This window comes from Schistocerca gregaria, chromosome X (genome assembly GCF_023897955.1).
Source record: "Schistocerca gregaria isolate iqSchGreg1 chromosome X, iqSchGreg1.2, whole genome shotgun sequence".
NCBI lineage: Eukaryota > Metazoa > Arthropoda > Insecta > Orthoptera > Acrididae > Schistocerca > Schistocerca gregaria.
The window spans coordinates 317,910,270-317,931,904 of NC_064931.1; the positions used below are offsets into that span (position 1 = coordinate 317,910,270).

A 21,635-nucleotide genomic window follows, 5' to 3' on the forward strand; every position below is an offset into this window, starting at 1 on the left:
TTTCAGATTGCTCGATACACATACTCCTCGATATTTTATGGAAGTAACTGCTTCCAGTTATTGTTCTGCACTTTTGTTATCATACATTTGTTTACTGCAAGTGTCAGCTGCCACTCCCTGTACGAGGCGTCGATCTTGTGCATACATTCCACACTTTGCTACAAATTTCTAGCATTGGGACTTCTCTGTATAGATTATAATAACCTCCCCCCCCCCTTCCACACACAAATTCACACACCCACAGACACACCCACCCACACCCACACATACACACACACAAACACACACACACACACACACACACACACACACACACACACACACACACACACACAAAGAAACGAACATAGAAAAAGAAAAGAAAAGAAACGACGCCCCACATAGGACTTATGCGAATGGGACGAAAATCAGAAGACGTGATGTACATGTACAGGGAAACAAATGATTGCAGTTTCAGGAAAATTGGAGGAAAAAGGCCTTCGAAACTGGAGACAAGTCAATAACGTATTGGCCACTTCTGGCCCTTATGCAAGCAGACACTCGGATTGGGATTGGTTAATAGGATTGTTGGAAGTCCTCCTGAGGGAGATCGTACCGAATTCTGTCTAACTGGTGCACAGATCGTCTAAATCCTGAGGTCATTGAAAGACACTGCCCATAATACTCCAAATGTTCTCAATTGGGGAGAAATCCGGCGACTTTACTAGCCAAGGTAGGATATGGCGAGCATGAAGACATGAAATAGAACGGTAGCGTTCTCGCTTCCCACGCCCGGGTTCCCGGGTTCGATTCTCGGCGGGGTCAGGGATTTTCTCTGCCTAGTGATGGCTGGGTGTTGTGTGCTGTCCTTAGGTTAGTTAGGTTTAAGTAGTTCTAAGTTCTAGTGGACTGATGACCATAGATGTTAAGTCTCACAGTGCTCAGAGCCATTTGAACCAAGCAATAGAAACCGTATTTACAATTTGTGACGAAGGTAGTGTGGAGTGACGAGGCACAGTTTAAACTAAATGAAACCGTGAATCGGGATAACAGTGTTTACTGGGCACCGGAAAATGCGCATGTTTATGTGGATAAAGCGGTCGGTCTACCAGGGGTCCATGTGTGGTGTGGACTATCCTCTATGGGCTTAGTAGGACCCATTTTCTTTGAAGTTATTGTCACTGGAGAAGTGTACCTGGAAATTTTACGCACATGAATTTTTCCAGGTATACGTGCACTTTATGAAGCTGATGAAGAGGTCTTCTACCAACAGGACTGGGCGCCACCACACTACCATCTAGCCGTGCGAGGTTTCTTGGATGACAATTTTCAATTTGTCCAGACAAAGAGGGCCGATTGAGTTCTCACCACGGTCGAAAGATCGAACACCTATGGACTTTTACTTTTGGGGAACTGTGAAAGATAACGTTTATCGACGTAAGCCACGCGCGCTGGATGAAGTTCACCAGGTGATTACAGCGACATGTGCTGCGATTTCCACTCTAACATTGACTGACGTAGTTGTGGCGACCACTCGTCGTTCTTTTAAGTGTCTAGCCGCGAACGGTGGACGTTTTGAACATTTAACGTAACCATGTGCTAAACTGAAGGTTGTATAACATGTATGATCAATAATTAAATGTAAAATAAACACATAAGTAATACTTTGCGTTCCTTAATGTGTGTATACATTTACCTGACGGACTTTGTAGACTAAAATCAGTGACAAAAAGAGGAAAACAAATACAACAGTTCAGAAATACATGAATTAACATGTAATAGTGGGAACTATAAATATATTGGAATGAGTGCAATAAATTTTGGTAGCATCTACAAAGAATATACAAGGGCATTTAAAGTGAATGTACCCACTAGGCCTACACGTACAAAGAACATCTAATGATGAAAAATCACCAGCTCACTGGGAGAGAAACAGTCATGGAATCATATGACATAACAAAAATGAAAGAGAATTCTCACTCTACAGGAACTATATTTCATGCAGAAGACAATAAATAAAAATGAAAATAAGCTCAGTGAGTAGAAGAGGAATAACAAGAGAACAATATTAGCACTAATTCCTACTTTATCGTCATAAATCGACACATACACACAAACAAACAGTGCCCCACAACATACCCTCTCCGTCTATCCCCACCCTAACAAACCCAAACCACTCTCATTTTCTATAACTCCCACATAACACCCATTATCCGTCAGTTAGCCCTAACATATGTTCTCAACTTAAGTTTCAAGGTGACATATCAATCTTAAGAAATCTGCATTATATGGATCCAGTAGATACAGAGCAGCACATGGATGTATTAAAAGGATAGAAAATGAACGTTAAATGTAAAAAACCAGAACCATATAGTTGTAAACAGAAATGGTGTGATTTAAATGATGTACCAAGTAGTATCACTGGAGGTCTCCCAACAATATATATATGCCTAACATGAACAGGCGAGACATGTTGGGAGACACAAACACACAAATATAGCATTCAGCTTCAAAAGAATCCAAATGAAATTAATTTCGTTTATGTGCAAACGAAGCAAAAGAGGAAAACTCATATTTACAAAACATACGAAATACTGCCTTCGTCAGAAAAGTTCCAGTACAGGTTTCTTTTTATTTCTGAGTTTGCACTACTAAAAAGGAAAAAAATGGTGGTTTTATATTACCTGGTACGTGTGCATCTTTGAAATGACCTTGACCATGTTTCTTTGCAAACTCACTAGGTGGCAGGGCTGTGCTTGGCAGCATACTGTTTGGTTTCTTGAGGCATTAGTTACGGTGACAATGGATGCTGATTGTGAGACAAGAGTGAACATTAAGTTCTGCGTTAAACTGGGAAACGTGGACAATGATCAGGCAAGTATATGCAGACGAGGCACTTCCAAGAATTCGTATTCGTGGCGCGTAAGGTTTCGTGGGGGCAGAGATTCAGTGCAAGACGATTCCAGATTTAGTCACCGGTCGACCGCGTATGTCGATGCAAACATGTATTGTGTAAGTCACTTACTGCGAGAAGGCTGTCATGTAACAGTGCGTGCGATATTACAAAAACTTAATTTGAACCGTGACGTCTGTCATAAAATTTTACTCGAAAATTCAGAGAAACGGAAAATTAATGCAAAACTCGTCCCTCACACACTAACAATCGAACAGAAAGAGGGAAGACGAAGAATTTCTGCTGAACTACTGGATAGAGCCAGACTTGATCCCACACTTCTGTCAAGTGTTATTGCTAGGGATGAAAGTAGGTGCTACCAGTATGACCGCCACACGAAGCGTCAACGTGCTGAATGGCGGAGTCCCGGATCACCAGCCGCGAAAGAAGTCAAAAGACAACCTCGGAGAGCAAAGACAATGTTGGTCGATTTATTTGATGGTAAAAGATTAGTTTACGATCAGTATGTTCATCCAGGTCAAACAGTGAACCTAACTCTTTACATTAAAATTTAGAAACATTTGGTACAAGCAGTTCGACATCATTGCCGTAATTTGTGGCGTTCTCAGAATTGGTTCTTCTTACATGACAATGCAAGAGCCCATACTGCTTTATCTGCTACCGAGTATCTAGCCAGACATTCTGTTATTGGTATCCCACAACCGACATATCCGCCCGATCCTTCGCCTTGCGATTTTTTTCTTATTTCGGCGAGTGAATAGGCGAATGAAAGGAAAGCATCATCAAGATATCACAGACATCCCATAGGCTGTGACAAATGAGCTTACAAGCTTGCTTATTTCCAAGATCTCGATAAGCGTTGGCAACTGTGTGTAGATAGCCAACAGAACTACTTCAATAGGAGGCAGGACTATTGCTTGGTAAGCAAAATTTTCTATTTTAAATAAAAAACGATCCTAGAATTTTTCAGACAAAGGGAATATTTATCAGTCTTGGTTTGCTGCCCACTATTTCTCCGATGAGGGTGCTTTATGTAGGAGACTATTGTAGCTGGATAATCGTAAGAATAACAGGAATGACTTAGGCAGCGCTTACATTTGGTGTAATTAATAACAGTTCTAGAATGAAATGTTTACGCTGCAGCACAGTGTACGCTAGTATGAAAGTTTCTGCTAATTTAAAATTGTGTTCTGCAACAAGCCTCGAATTCCGCACCTTTGTCTGTGGCCAGCCCAAGGCGAAACACGCCAGCCAATCGCAGCTTTACTTTCGCCAGTATCTCATGAGGAACGATCGATCACCACAGATCTCCCAAGATGTACTGGTGACAGTGCAGCTGTGACGACGCTTGGGCGGCTTAGTTAGTAAAGCACTGGACCCCGAAGACACAGGTTCACCACATGGTTTCAATCTGCCAGAAAATTTCAATGATATTTCTCCTTAAATATAAATAAACACAAGACATACCAAACCACAAAAGTTTTAAAGGGTTGTATTACAAGACTAGCGGTAATATTCTGGAGTATGTTACGTTGTTAAAATACAGAGCGACCAAAGCAGAAGCGAGAGCAACAACACACACCAGTCATGCACTGTACGCACACGTTTTCGGTGATAAAAGTGAAGATAGTAACATCTCTTTCCCGACCCGATCGCCCAGTCTTGCGTTTTTTATCCGCAGGGCAATCTGAAGGTTCAGATGTAATCAGGTTATAGCTACAGCAGAGCAGAGAAGTGTTCACTGCGGTCATCCCTCAGACAGAGGCATTATGTATGGCTCAGGGTTTGATAAATCGCACACAGTGATGCACCGACGTCTGTGGTAACCATTTCCTGCTTTTTTCAATAAAGTTTTTGAGTATCAGTGACGCATCAATCTTGCACAATCTGCTGGTTCGTTGGTTCGGCTTTTCCCTGAGGACTCCCTCGAGGAACTGGTTGCTCACATTAAAGACGTTTTCATTCGAGAACGAGTTGCTCTTCCACGCCTGTGGAGATTTGGCTTTGTGCTGGAACACCCAGTCAGAACTTTTATTCCGTACCGATGTCCCCTACCTTGCAGCCACTCCAGCAGTGTGCCTGACTGCATGAGCCGCAGCAAGCGCATGCCTACCAACAAGGCCAGACAGATCATTTTTCTCGTGCAACCTACATGGCTTGACCTACACAGTCTGGCCTATCGGGCGGTCAATGACATGCTTATAATTGCACAAAATAAACTAGTCGAGGTGAATGTCAGCCCGTAGGGTCAACTGCAGCTGATGGCTCATCGCATGCATGATATTCTTATTTCTTAATTCTAATAAACATAATCTTTTAATCACCATAAATTACAATATCTGATCAAAAGTATCCAGACACCCCTATGTAATGCTGAATCGATCGATGTCACCTGGGTGACAAATGTATAAGAGACATTTCAGCTCTTATAAAGGTGCCAAGTCGATAGTTGGCAATGAGATCGTGAAGTGGAAACTGGAAGGAACGACCACAGCTGAACCAAGACCGTGGACCGAAACCGCCGAGCATTGCGGGCGATGACTATAAGATATATAGAAAATCGGCGGAAGGAATCACTCGTGAGTTTCAAGGTGTCACTAGTAGTTCAGCTAGGACAATGTCTGTACTTAGGGAATTACAAAGATTAGGGTACAATGGCCGGGCAGCTATGCATAAGCCAGACTTTTCTGTAGTTAATGCTAAGCGACGTAAGGTGGTATAAGGGACCATCAAAGAGTTTCTTTTCGAAGACCGCACAGTCTAGAATCGACGTCAAGTAAGATCTCTATGAGCGTTGAGGAAACAATCCCACGTTTGCACCAGGTTGAAGATACCTGTTTGGCAAAACACGGTGACCTGCAGCGTGAAGAAGTCCATAGCTGTCTGCTGCAAATCCTCGTCCGACGGGAATCACCGATCCTTCAAGACCTTTTTCAGGGATCGAAGACTTAATAAACACGTAGAGAGGGAGGGAGGACAAAAGGAAATATTCTGGAGTGTCTTCCACTTGAGTTGACTAACTTTAGCGTTACAACATCTACATCTACTCTACATCAACATCCATATTCCGCAAGCCACCTGACGGTGTGTGGCGGAAGGTACCTTGAGTACTTCTATCGGTTCTCCCTTCTATTCCAGTCTCGTATTGTTCGTGGAAAGAAGGATTGTCGGTATGCCTCTGTGTGGGCTCTAATCTATCTGATTTTATCCTCATGGTCTCTTCGCGAGATATACGTAGGAGGGAGCAATATACTGCTTGACTCCTCGGCGAAGGTATGTTCTCGAAACTTCAACAAAAGCCCGTACCGAGCTATTGAGCGTCTCTCCTGCGCAGTCTTCCAGTAGAGTTTATCTATCATCTCCGTAACGCTTTCGCGATTACTAAATGATCCTGTAACGAAGCGCGCTGCTCTCCGTTAGATCTTCTCTATCTGTTCTATCAACCCTATCTGGTACGGATCCCACACTGCTGAGCAATATTCAAGTAGTGGGCGAACAAGCGTACTGTAACCTACTTCCTTTGTTTTTCAGATAGCATTTCCTTAGGATTCTTGCAATGAATCTCAGTCTGGCATCTGCTTTAGCCGGCCGCGGTGGTCTCGCGGTTCTAGGCGCGCAGTCCGGAGCCGTGCGACTGCTACGGTCGCAGGTTCGAATCCTGCCTCGGGCATGGATATGTGTGATGTCCTTAGGTTAGTTAGGTTTAAGTAGTTCTAAGTTCTAGGGGACTGATGACCACAGCAGTTTAGTCCCATAGTGCTCAGAGCCATTTGAACCATCTGCTTTACCGGCGATCAACTTTATATGATCTTTCCATTTTAAATCACTCTTAATGCGTACGCCCAGATAATTTATGGAATTAACTGCTTCCAGTTGCTGTCCTGCTATATTGTAGCTAAATGATCTTTCTTTCTCTGGCTGCGGTGATGGAACTCGATAGCGACCCACATGGGAACCATCGGATTCACATCAAACAAATATGGTGTGCAAATATTATCGTGATTTCACTGTCATGAAACTCGAACCACTGTAGCATGATTCTCGCTTCGAGACAAGGACAATTATACTGCTGAAAGATGGCATCGCATCAGGCAAGATAACCAACATGAGGGGATGCAGATGTTCCACAGCTAACCTGGTGTCTTCGATTACTACCACAGGTCCTATGCAAGCTCAGCATAATGTCTATCATAGCATAATACTATTCCCATCAGTCCCCGTCCGTGATGCAGTGTACGTTTCGTGCAGCTGTTCACCCGGATGATGGTGTTTGTGGAGAGGATCGTCGACCTTGTATAGCAAAACCGTGATTCATCTGACAAGCTGACACGTTGCCAGTGATACACCGTCCAAACTTGATGATCCCGAGCCCACTACAACCGTAATGGACGATGTCGTGGGACCAGAATGTGTACACGCAGCGGTCGTCGGATGCGGACGCCCTTGTCAACATTGAGCGCTGAATCGTATGCTCCGAAACACATGTGCGTCCACCGGCATTGTGCTCTATCGCCGGAGGTGCCACACATAATCATCTATCCTAATTTGCAGATCAACCAAGCCTCCAAACCCTATGATATGTGAAGAATCGAGGACGTCAAGCACTTAGCGCCTAGTGGTAGTTTCAGTGTCCTTCTACCACTTTCCGTGGATGCTCACGACAGTATCACGTGAACATTCCGGCAGCTTCGCCGTTTTCGAGGTACTCGTTCACAGACTCTGCGTAATAATAATGAACCCTTTGAAAAGTCACTTGTCTCAGTGGATTTCTCCATTTACAATGCATATCTTCGCTAGGGTAAACCCCCATTGGTCTCTGCTCGGCTTACATACTTCTCTTAATGCGCCACGTGCTCACAAAGCCACTAGGAGGCATCCAGCCTTGCAGTGGGCAGTGGTCATAACGTTTTGGCTTATCCGGGTAGCTTCTAAGGGAATAGATATAATGCACGGTGTAAATAAATAACTGGTACTAAAACTAGCAGCAGAGATACTTAACGTAAATATACCTAATGAAGTGTGCGAAAACAGAGGAAAGCTATGATTGTATAATTATAAACCACTACTATAATCATTCATAGACGTTAAGTGATTCGGAGTATCAATCGTGAACGATTTGTACAGGAACGACTGTAGTACGTAAGAGTAGGTATGGGGCATGAGATGCCACACTGATGGTTACCAGAATACCCCTCAGGAAGCGTATTTCAAGCACGATGGTTTCTTTCCAACTCCTCAGTCGACTAACTTCTGAATTTCATTTCTCGACCAGGAGCACTTTGCATTATGGGTCAATGGAAAAGACAGATTCAAAGAAGAACTACATGACTCGTAAGAGGCTTCTCTGTCGAAAGTGAGAGCGTCGCAGGAATGGCCAAGGAACTCCAGTGGGAGATATTATAAGAAAGACGTTATGATTCGCGTACGGCTCTATTCTCGAAACTGCAGGGACCCACGTTCCATTATGAGACAAGAAACACATTACTTCCTCCAAAATACGTTTCACAGTATGACGACTAGGGCACAGCCAGAGAAATTCGGCCTTAATTAGAGGGTATTGACAATATGGTTTACAGGTAACAATGCGGGAATGGTATAGGACGGCTGGCTCTGAGTACTATGGGACTTAACTTCTAAGGTCATCAGTCCCCTAGAACTTAGAACTACTTAAACCTAACTAACCTAAGGACATCACAAATATCCATGTCCGAGGCAGGATTCGAACCTGCGACCGGCGGTATAGGAAGGGGCTAGGAACAAAATGTTCCCTCAGCCACATTCACGGAGCCCAAATTTACGTGTAGCGATAAGCGAAAATTTAGTTTAGGAAATGTAAGACATCGTAGCCCAGACATGTGGTCGTCAAAATTTTACAGGTTTTTCTTCTAGTTTAAAGTGAATCCGATGTGACATAATGACAGTATGTGAAACAATTGTTCACTTCTGATAAGATATCAATGCTTAGGCCGGTAAAGAGAGTTTATCAGTCCAAAAAAATTTCTGAAAGTCACAATAAACGTTATTCGATGTTAAAACTGCCCTCAGCACTGTAATAAAACGGTAAAAGAATAAATTAGTTACTTGAATCTACATGGCAGAATAAAACTGTTATTCATGCGCAGCGATTACGATCAATACCCTAGCATACTCTCATCGTCTTATCGGCCCTAATCAATGTTGTAGTCAGTCATCATTTCCATGTAAAGCATTTTGTGATTTCAGTTCTCAGTAAAGCATAAGTTTTCAATAAATTAAAATAGTTTCCGGTCCTAATCCCGGGGCCTCACCATACAAGAGGTGAGGAAGGAGGAGGGGGAGCAGTAACAACCTCGTTAAAAAACCAAGTTTCACCTGGTCCGGGTGATAGCATCTTGAAAGGGCTTCTTGCTAGGACTACAGTGAAGACCTCAACGGTGGTGAAGGCGGACGGAATGGTTCTCGGTACTGTGGAACTAGCGGAAGAGGCAACCAAAGAAAAAAAATCCACTTGGCGTCTGTCTTGAAACAAGGGGCTAAGTGGTCAGCGTCTGTCCACCAGTGATGCGGCTGAAAACCGTTCCTCGGAGCTAATAATCTCGAGTAGAATCCCTGATACGCACCTTGTAAGAGATTTTCGCCAGGGAAATTAAAAGTAGGTATTCGGATTCTGGGGGCCTACAGCAATGTGCGAAGGATGAGTCGGAGCGTCCTGAAACCTACCTTAAGCCAGCAACAAATAAAATTAAACACAAAAATATAAACTATTTGGTAACTTTCAACATAAACTCACTTCTAAAAACAGGAAAACGTAAAACGTTAATAAATTTTATAAAACAGAAAAATATAATGATAACAGCACTACAAGAAACAATGTATATTGATGAACATTCATTTGATTCAGAGGGATTCAGCATTTTCAAAGGGAAGCCGGGAAAAGAGTTATGATGAATGTACCCCAATTTGGGCTCATAAATTAACTAAGGAAGATATATTCAGGTCAGTTTTGGAAAATAGAACATCTGAAATATGATAACAACTTCAAAAAGACATAGTACAGACAGAAGAAGAAACCATTCACCTTACCAAAAAATGGAAATGTGCTAGTGGCACGATGAATGTGACGAACTAATTCTAACAAGACAACGAGCTTGGATCATATGGAATAAAAATAAAAATTATAGAAATAGGAACTCCATAAAAGAATCCCGGAACCAAGCATCAAAAGGCCTTAAAATGATCAAAGTACAAGACATGAATGACCGATTATCATCGATAGACTTCAACTTCAAACAGAGCAATGCTAGGGACTTTTACAAAACTTTCAAAAGTAACATAAAGAAATTCACTGCACCTAGTCTATTTTTCACAGACCCAAAATCGCAGAAATCTGTATACAATAGCATAGAGAACAGTAGAATACTTGCCGAAGTCTTTGAAGAACTACATAACTGTGATCCACCGAAAGAAAGATTTTATTTCGATATTGTAAACCCAACACCACCCGACTCAAAGCCGCCAACCACAGAAGAAATAAAATAAATCATAAAAGATGTTAAAAATAATAAAGCACCTAGAGAGGATAATATAGTTGCTGAACTATGGAAGTACTCTAGTGACAATATGATACAATGTCTACCAGAAATACTCAAAGAAATCTGGACAACACGCAGCTTATCACCAGAATGGACATCTGAACTATACATCCACTACATAAAAAAGGGAAGAAAACAGACCCTAGCAATTATAGAGGAATCTTACCAGTCACCTATAAGATCTGGTCTAAGGCGCATTTAAAAAGAGCAGAAGAAATACTTGACAAACAGCTAGGAGAGTATCAGGCTAGATGTAGGAAGGGAAGGTCAAGTGCAGAATAAATATTGAACTTAAAGAACATAATAGAAATAAAGAAACTCAGGAACTTAAAATATATAATTACTTCCGTGGATTTAAAAAACGCCTATAATTCAATTGACAGAAATACGCTGCTTGATACTGCTCGATACTAAAACAACTGAAATAATTAAAACAACTTTAAGAATACAAAATCGAAAGCAAAATTTGGGGGAGAGCTCTCAGAATCGTTTGAAATAAAGTAAGGTGTCCGACAGGGCGTTGGTTTGTCACCTCTGTTTTTCACTTGTGTGTTAGAGAATGTAGTTCGAGAATGGATGAAGGCCATCAATACTAAACGGATTCAACTAGGAAGAAATCCAAAAAAGATCACTGTCGCCTGTTTAGCCTTCGCAGATGACATGGCACTGATTACTGATTCGCTAGATAATGCCCAAGAAGAAATAAGAGAACTGCAAAAACCATCAGCTTAAGTAGGACTACAAATATCATTTGGGAAAACAAAGTTCATGACAGACATCTGTGATGCCCCTCAAAATATTGTAGTTGACAACAATACACTACACAAAACAGATTCCTTTAAATACCTAAGAGAGTAGATTACATGCAATTCAAAAGAAGAGAACGGCTATAGAAACTAGAGTGCACAAAATGGGAAGAGTGTTTCATATGACTAAAAATGTTTATAACAAAAAATCATTGTCCTGGAACATGAAATTAAGACACTACCAAACAGTGGCCAGAACTGAAGCTCTGTATACGGCGGAAACACTTAAACTAACAAGAGATGGAGATCTTGAGAAGGTTGTAAGAAGAGATTTAAGGAAAGTACTGGGAGCTAAAAGAAACCATAATGGTGAATACAGGATAAGACCAAACATACTATACTTGAAAACTGAAAAACTAACTGGTGTAATGAGTAAGAGAAGACTACAGTTTTTTGGACATATATTCAGAATGGAAAACAGCAGACTAAGCAAAAGGATTTGACATTACTCAATAGCTACAAATCCAAGCCCGCATGGTTCACAGAGACTGAAAAGGACGTGGAAAACGGTGGGACTACAACAGACACAACAGAAAACAGAACAAATTTCAGAAAGGTAGTTCAAGAGGCAGAATTTGAGGAGAGAAAGAAAACAACTAGGCGAATGTGGACTCGAGAAAAAAAGAGAACAACACTCTACATAGAAGAAGGAAATTTAGAAACTAAGAAAATCTAATGCAATGAAGAGTAGGCAAAGTTGATTCATCGTATCCTCCGAATGGGTTAATCGAAAGAAGAAGAAGAAGTAGTTTCCGTACGGCGTATAGTCCAAAGGAATGATTGCATCCGAAATAACTAAAGCAATAATTGTTCCAACCTGCACTTTTGCACGTTGATTGACCATTAAGTTTGGTAGAAGTCCCTTAAGCAATCGAAAAGAGTAGATAAATCATTAAAAATACATTTACGCAGTAGAGTTTCTTTTATCGAGGTCACCTGAATTGCTCTGTCACGTTCTTTGTCCTAAAAGTCAGTTAAATCTGAAGCGTGGGTGTCGGCGGTACTGAAAGGCTTTGTGGCAGCCACCGGTGGAACCAGACTTGTCGAGCACGTGTCCACTCCCGCTTGTAATAATATTAGCTCGCTGTGTTTGAAGTGTAAATTAGCCGGCCAGATGCTCTGTATGTGACGGCTGGAAGAACCTCGGGCTAATGGCGGTATCGCTGTGATGACTGTGCAGGGACCGCGCTCTACGATAAGTACTGTTCACACATTTCGTGGATTTGCTTCAGCTATTCATTTCTGACAGTCGTGAAAGAAAGCTTAGAGGTATTAAAAAACAACTGGAAGACTCAGAGTAAAATTTTACTACGAGGTTTCAATATTATAATAGTCTTGGTCTTCAATTTATATAATTTTAAAACTTCGTTACACTGTAACAAAATTGGATTCTTCATTTAAGGCAAATTTTTGACTACTCCACCTTTCTTTGGATCTTCACGTATTTGAGTTCCCATTAGTTTATCTCGCAACAAATTTGATATTAATACTGCAACGAAATGGAATAAAGGCTTTGTCCTTTGTACGACAGGAAATACCATTCGTAAAGTTTAATTGTATCATAACGTAATAGGTGTGCATTTCTCTAAACGGCCTCCGCTTCTTTGCTTGCTTACCAATATATGTCAAACTGATTTGAGAATTCATTATAAGAAGAATTCTGGTTTATTACTTTCACCAGAATTTTAATATTAGGGACACCGTATTATAATTCAGCATCCCACCAGAGATAAATCAAAGACGTTGGTACCCCTAATCACAGTACAAGACACGAGGTAATCTCAGTCTGGGACGTGTCACCACTACCTTGCCTGACAGTGAGGTAACAAAGTGATTTATTTAGTAGCTCGTGTAGTCAGGGTGATAATTTCTCCTTATTTAACTAACATAGATTAAATTTGAGTCAATTTAGACTTCTCTGGCGCAACAATATTGAACAATCTATGGCATTTAATGTCAGATAGTTTAACCGCCACGCTATAGTGGCTGGTATAGGTCTAACAATCATCATTTTGTCACAGTGTTATTTGGTTCGTTTTATAATGATGTGTGTGTGTGTGTGTGTGTGTGACAGACGGAGGAGGAGGAGAGAGAGAGAGAGGTAGAGAGAGAGGGGGGGGGGGATGGAGGGGAGGAATGGTTGGTTGGTTGGTTTTGGGGATGGGACCAAACAGCGAGGTCATCGGTCCCATTGAATTAGGGAAAGACGGGGAAGGAAGTCTGCCGTGCCCTTGCAAAGGAACAATCCCGGTATTTGCCTCTATCAATTTAGGGAAATCACGGAAAACCTAAATCAGGATGGCCGGACGCGAGTTTTAACCCTTGTACTCCCGAAAGCTAGTCCACTATGATAACTACTGCGCCACCTCGCTCGGTGGAGAGAGCTACCTTTTGTCTGTGTGGTACTAAAGTATAATGTTCATGGATAGATACGATAGAAGTTTTCACCCATATATTAAACCACAAATTTAAAGACACAAAACCACTCTTTGTGATTCACCTTGCAGAATTTTAGACCATGTTTGATCATTATGCAATGCTGTTTGAGATCTGTAATAAGAAAACTGTTAATCTAATAAATACGCTTTTTCTCGTAGTAACTTCCTACCAGTGGCGGCCCGAGTATAAACAGTGTGGAACTGCATCACCCTCTATTTCCACTTGACATTATCAGTACCATTCTATATAACGAGTCCTTTTTACTTTAATTCTTGCTATATAATTATACAATATATAATGGTTAAGCTTAATGTCAGTAGTCTTTCCCAGGTTTGCGAAAAAGATACAAAAATGTTTTTATGGAACTGTGCACTGTACCATCACAGTGGTGCGTTTTTTGATGTGTGCAGGCGCTCATAGGGAGTTACACTCGACGCTGGAGGGAAGAGGGAGCACTGTTGCTTCCGCAGTGCGAAACATAGCGCGCTTGTGGAAGATAGTATCTTTTCGTACTCCACGTATGTTGTGCTTAACCATGTATCATTTTCTAGAATGATACAAAGTGTGCAACTGGACTATTATCTCGCTCGCAACTATTGTATGAGACTCATTTTTCGGTTCCCATATTTAGGAAAAGTACTGTATCTATGGTCTTTCATCTCCAAGAAATAAGTTCCGTGACTGTAAGAGACGTTCAAAAACTTACGTTATCCCAGCTCTCCGGCCATAAGACAGTGACAGTTAAGAAATGTGGTCGTTCATTTAGTATTGTACGAGGGCGTGCTGAAAAGGAATGTCTCCGAATTTTTGTATGAAACCTTTAAGCCTTTTCACATACAACAAACGTGATTAAAATTCTGCACCATTGTTCTTCATACCTACATATTTATTTCTCAACATTGTCACCTTGGCGACGAAGACATTTCTGTCAACCAGAGACAAGTTTGTTAATACCGTTGCTGTGGAATGTTTGACGTTGTTGACGGAGCCACAACCTCACCTCTGCTTGCACCCCTTGGTTAGTAAAAAAGTGATGTTCTCGAAGGTGTTCTTTAAGTTATGGAAACGGACGAAACTCGATCGATGACAGTGAACCTAAGACTTCGGATTGTTGCAGATGTCGCAGCGCTCGTGTGTGATCTGTCATTGCCTTGCTGAAGGAGAGGGTACTCCATATATGGAATAATTCTTCGAATTCGAATATCGATTACAGCACGCTGTATCCCAAGCACGGACGTAGTTACGTTGCACACTTGGATGTTGCACGTTGCAATTCGGAGCCCTCAAGCGGCATAGTGTTGCAAATATGTAGACATGAAGAATAAAAATATAGAATTTTAATACCGTTTGTTTTATCTGAAAATCTTAAAGAGATTTTTCCACAATAGTTAAGTGACATTACTTTTTAGCACGCCCTAGCAATATTACGGCCATGCATACGAACGACAAGAAATATATTTGTTGCTTCAGTTCTAAATGGTACCAATGGAGAAGATGGCTTTGCGACTATGAAGCAAGGAATGCATTGGTTTAGTTTACGTGTTTGCTGTTAGGAGGTGATCTACGGCGAACAAAAGATGGTTTTAGAAATGTAAACAAAATGATATAAGAACTGAAAACCATGAGTATTCGAAGAAGAACGCTGTGATCTAGCTTCACTGTCACTATTAGGAAGCGTTAGTATTAAGGAAAAACTTAATGAGGGCTATAGATTTTCAACCAAAGAACACAATATAAAGATGAAAAAAACGTGATATTTGGTCGAAAATGATAGACTGCCTTTTCTTTCTTGCAAACATTGAAAATCTCTTACATGGACATGATGAGATACTTTTCAGTGCGTCCAAGGGTTTTACAGGAATTTTTGAATCTAAATTAGATTCAGGTTTGAAGAATCACGTAGAAACCGAAGCACTCTTCTAAGGTGTTTGTGGGGTGATCCACAATGAGGTACTTGACAGCTTACTAGAAAGGAGGTAAGAACAGAAACAAGAAAATTTCATTTGTAGCTCTCATGCTTGATGATACAATAGAGCCGAGCGGTTGTAGGCGCTTCAACTCACACCACCTCTCCTAGCATCACAAGATTTAAATGCCTACAGCTCTTTCTGAGCAGTTACTACATTTCGTAGTGAGTCAATCTACTGAAACAAGTTTTCTTCCCTTTAACCTCTGTGTTTTTAAACTTTCATTCTTCCTCTCACTTAAGTGCAGCATACGGCACCTCGTCAGTAATGGATCAGTCTGTCTGCAGTCCCAGCTTCTCCCGTCTATTAGTTGTAAGCTACGGTCGCAGGTTCGAATCCTGTCTCGGGCATGGATGTGTGTGATGTCCTTAGGTTAGTTAGGTTTAGGTAGTTCTAAGTCTAGGGAACTGATGATCTCAGATGTTAAGTCCCATAGTGCTCAGAGCCATTTCAACCACTTGATACAATATATGTTTCGGAACATGCTTACTGTTCTACGGTACGAATTGAAAGGAGATATGTTTGTTTCATTTTGAAGATTCTTTACTCCAGTAAATCAAATTGCAGGTGGCGTATCAAACCGTATTTTAGAATAATAGGAAATAATCCTTCAGGAAAATGAACAAAAACAGATGGCACATACATTTGTTTATGCAAATGTCATTAAAGGGAGAAAAGCAGAATTCCAAGTAAAAATCTAAGTTGTTTGTAGTAATGCACATTTAGTTCACTGTTACGCACGTCATCGTAACTTAATAATGAGAAATGCAGCAAGTATTACACGAAACGCAAGAATATTTTTCTTTAATGATCTGGATATTCCAATATTCGTCCCAACATCATCTCAACGTGTGTCCATTCTCAAGAAGGTTATGGACGTCAGTGTTCCACGCCAATCTTCTACAAGGCGCAACTTCAACATACGGACCACAAATATAGAGTATGAAAATTTGCAGTTTTTAAAGAACAGTCTTACTGAAATTCAGTGGACATCGAGTACGGATCAAACCATTGCAGAATTAACAAGAATTTTGAAATACGAGAATAATGATAATTTCAAGTTTTGGCTTCAGCTTTTTCATAAGATTAAGGTTCATTTTGAATTAATTTGTCAACGAAAGCAGTCTTGACAAATTAGTCTTTTAAAGTTCGTCAGTATACAATAATATTCAAAACTGCTGTGTTAGGATTAAGCAAGTCAAAGTACTGTGATAATCCTTCAAAGACAATCATGGTAGAAGCTAAAGAGGAGTGTGACTGTATATGTTTTGATACAATGGACAGGATTTCTTTCACTAAACACTTAGTAACTTTTAAATTGTTCAAATAGAAATGCTTCGCTAGTATTAAGAATGAACATCTACCACAAGAGATAATAGGTTGGTTGGTTGGTTCATTTTGGGAAGGGGACGAAACAGTGAGTTCATCGGCCCCAGTCAGATTAGGGAAGGAAGTCAGCGGTGCCCTCTCAAAGGATCATCCTGGAATTTTACGAAGCGACTTAGCGAAATCACGGAAAACCTAAATCATGATGTCCAGACGAGGGTTTGAAACGTCGTCCTCCCGAATGCTAGTTCAGTGTGCTAACCACTGCGAAACCTCGCTCGGTGAGAGATAGTAGTGACCACTCGAGAACATCCTATGATTGACAAATAAAATCTTGAAACTGGAGTAGAAGTGTATTGTAGGTTTGATATTCATGAATACTGAAAATTAACTGAGTTGCTGGAATTCATCTGGGTTCCTAGTGAAATTAGAAAACTGATGAACTTCCTCTTTACAGTTCGTATAACTACATCAGAGCCAGAACGCTGCTTTTAAGCAATGAAAGGAATAAAACCTTTTGCAAAAAGCACTATGAACTAGAACTAGAACTATGAACTAGAACTAGAACCAGTTATAGGTAGCTCGAATCTGATTCTAGACAGGTTTCCTAGATTTAAGCCTATTATAGGTCAAGGAGTTTAATGTATTGTTTATTGACAGATCTTCTGTGATATGATTAATCCTGTTCCACTCTTGAGACATCTGTAGTTGTTGTCTTAGGTAAGGAGGGACAATATTCGAGAGAACAGGTAGCCGTGGAAGAGATTTGGATTTGAATGTTCCAGATGTTATCCTCATTGTATCATTCTTTTGTATCTATCTTTTTAAGGTGGCAGCTTCTACTCCATACAGGAGAGCAATACTCAGCAAAAGAATAGAGTAGTGCTTGTGTCGCCATGCATAGTATCTTCGCATGTGTTCCCCGGGTTGCTCCAGCAGTTTTTCTAATGAAGCTGTTTCTGATTTTCAGTTTCTGTTGTGTGGTTTTGAAGTGCTTTTTAGGGTAAGGGAACTAACTAGGCATACTTCAAAATATTAGAGAACTGCCTGTGTTTTACCTTTCTACCATAAAAGAATACGTTTAGTTCTGTAGTAGCTGTGCGAATCCTTGGATGGAAAGGCAACACTTCAGTTATCGACCATAGCCTGCACTCCTTGGGATTTTTAATTGAAGTATCTAGGTCCTTATTGAGTATTCGCTCGCCCTCCCATAGTCGTAAGTTAGTGTGGTTATCGATATGTCATCAGCATAAGAGAGTGTTTCGCAGTTTGCATCTGGGACGTCACGTGTATAACTGCTGAAGAGGAGTGGGGATAGAACTGATTCCGGCTGTTATTCGTTCTTGGTCATGAAGGATTTACTAGTGACATCCTTCACTGCGACTTAACTGTAGAGGTTTTTCAGTATATTCTCTAGCAAATCTGACACTTACAACAATTGTCTTCAGTCCGAAATCACACCATGTAGCCATACGGTGTCACAGGCTGCTGTTAACTCAACAAATGCTACACAAGATATTAGTTTCTTCTGACAGTCGGTTTCAGTATAGGAGATTAGGGCCAGAAGTTACTCACTACAGTTTCGCCTTGTAGGGAATCGGGCTTGGTAGGAAGGGACAGCCTCATCGAGACGTTGTAAATTCTGTTATAGACTAGATTTTGTAATAGCTTTATAGCAGACATTTAGCAGTGGTATAAAACACTAGCTAGATTAGTGATCGTGCTGTTTTCCAGGCTTTAGACTGGCAACTGGTTTGGATATTTTTAACTTGATAGAAACTTGACCAACTTCCAAAACATTTGTGTAGAATTGTTGTAACAAGTTTGTAGCCTGTTGTCCCAGGTGTTTAGTTAACTATAGGAATATCCAACAAAGTCCAGCAGCCTTTCTCACTTCAAGTGTTTTTATAGACTTTTAAAGCTATTCTCTGCGAATTGAATACAAGGACTGGTATCTTTTTGGTGTGCTGTGAAGAAAACACCATAGTTGACTGAGCTCCTCAACGAGCGTTACTGTCCTCTTTAAGTAGTGATATATACGAAGTACCGCAAAAACTTCGCCCACTATTAGTCCCTTCTGAGCAAAGATTTCTCTGCTCTCAGTAATCTGTTGTCGAGCTGCTGTGGACAGAACGCAAATAGGGGGGCATGTTGAAAAGTAATGCCACCGAATCTTTTATGGGAAAACTGTTAAACCTTTTAAAATAAAATATCGTCATTAAGAATCAAGTTGTTTATTCTTCATATATAAATATTAATTTCTCAACATAATCACCCTGGCGAAGAACCCATTTCTCCCAACGAGAGACCAGTTGGTTGATAACGTCACTGTAGAGGGATAGCCCCTCCTCTGTTGGCATCGCTTCCTGACTATAAAGGTGAAGTCCTCGAAGGCGTTCTTCAAGTTTTGGAAACAGGTGAAAGGGAGACACGGCCATGTCGGGACTGTGTAGGGAATGATCGATGGCAGTGAACCCAAGGCGTCGGATTGTTGCAGATGGCGCAGCTTTTGCGTGTGGCGCTATAGTCTGGAGCCGAGCGACCGCTAGGGTCGCAGGTTCCAATCCTGCCTTTGGCATGGATGTGTGTGATGTCCTTAGGTTAGTTAGGTTTAATTAGTTCTAAGTTCTAGGCGACTGATGACCTCAGCAGTTAAGTCGCATAGTGCTCAGAGCCATTTGAACCATTTTTCTTGCGTGTGGTCTGCATTGTTATGCTGAAGGAGAGATTGTTCCATGTGTGGACGAACCGAACCCTTCGAATTCGAATCTCGATTACAGAACACTGTTTTTCACGCACCGACATAGTTACGTTACAGGCTATCATGTTATACGCTACTATTCGGAGCCCTCTACTGGCAAAGGGCTGTAAATATGTAGACATGAAGAATAAAGGCGTGAAATGTTAATAACGTTTGTGTTATTGAAAAAAAGTTGAGAGATTTCACATGAAAATTTCGGAGGCGTTGCTTTTCAGCCCACAGTCGCAAAGGCAGCTAGTATCAAAAATGCACCGATCACACTTATGTGGCCAGGACTACAGATCTATCGAGCCTAAGTATAAAACTCCAGTTTGTCTGTTCTTACTGTAAGGTTACAAATACAAATTTTCTGATTCGAGAAGTTCTAGGACGGTTAGGTCTAGACCAGGACGTCCGCACTGAAACATTCAGCGCTTTCGACATAGTCTGGATGAAGTTGCTAAGACTGTAAAGACGTTTGAAGTTTGCGTCATAAACACAACATATGTTTGAAGACTCCGTTTGTGAGGCAGCTAGTTGCCGTCGCAATCTACAAACTGCAATGGACAGTTGCTCCCTATTTTCCGAACTTTTTCTGACCTACTGCTGCAGCTTCGCATGGCAACTTTAGGTAGCTAAGCAGTTAAAAAGCAAAAAAAACTGATATCGTTAGCAGCTACCCCACTTCACGAGAGGGTAGAACAACGTTGATCCCGTTTCAGCGTGGCGTCATTAACTCGAAGCCACTCCTGAGCGTTTCGATAAAATACGCATAGTCTTAAGTGCAACAAGTCTTACGCAAATAGCCACATACAGCACGCCAACAGTGGCTGTCTCGGAAAGCGTTATACTACGTATTCAGGGCGTTTCCGTAAGAGCGTGCAAAAATGTGACAGGACATAGGGCATGCTCCGCTGAACAGTTTGAGGTGGGAAACTTGGGGCTGGATAAGCAAGCTTAAGGTGTTATGGAATTATACTTATCTACCACTTTGTGTAGCATTACTGTTATCCAGCTTATTTACAATTAACGTGCACTCCAGTTTACACGTACTATGCTGTTTATTTTCATGTACATTCTCGATTACCTGCAAGGCAACAAGGTGGACGAACATGATTACTAGGAAATCATGATGCAGATTTGGTTTACTTTACCTGTCCAAAAGGTGGCTCTGTTCTATGGTATTTACATTGTTCCACGGCGGAACGTGCTGTAAATCGACGATATATTCATTCAATCTGACGGTGTACCTCCTCACTTCAGTGTGGATGTCCGCAACAGTCTCAGTGCTGTATTTCCTGGTTGCTGGATTGGAAAGGGAAGACCTATTCCGTGGCCTACAAGGCCACCTGACCTAAATCCCGATGATCATTTCCTACGGGGATATCTAAAGTCACTTCTGTATGAAACGCCAGTGAATACGGAGATGTAGTTAGTTGCCAGAATTGTATGTGCCTGTGATGTGATGCGAAACACACTAAGGATTTTTGTCACAGAGCGTCAGAATCTTGTTCGCCGGCGCCTTGCTTGCATTGCGGTTAATTGCCGTCAGTTTCAGCATATTTTGTAACATACAGTACAAATGGTACATTCATTATGTCAATGATGGTATTTGAAAATAACTATAACTGATGTAAGAAAAAATTACACAGCAATTTGATTTTATTCCTCTTATCTCCTTGAGCTGGCTTCCCTAGGTTCCCTGCCTCAAACTGTTCAGTGGAGCATCCTCTATGTGACTTTAAATTTTTGCTCGCTCCTACGGAAATATCCAGTATAACAAATCGGTCCACCTGGTGGCTGTCTGCATAGTGGCAATAAACCGGTTCGCGCCTTATCGGCGAGGACTGTGCCAGCAGTGTCAATGCAGGGAGCGAGCGAATGCAGCATTTA

The 21,635-nt window shown here is 41.2% G+C and overlaps 1 pseudogene; it reads left to right on the forward strand.

Moving 5' to 3' along the window:
- Positions 1–16,548: 16,548 nt before the first annotated feature.
- On the forward strand, positions 16,549–17,992 carry LOC126298051 (uncharacterized; annotated as a pseudogene).
- The last annotated feature ends 3,643 nt before the right edge of the window (positions 17,993–21,635 follow it).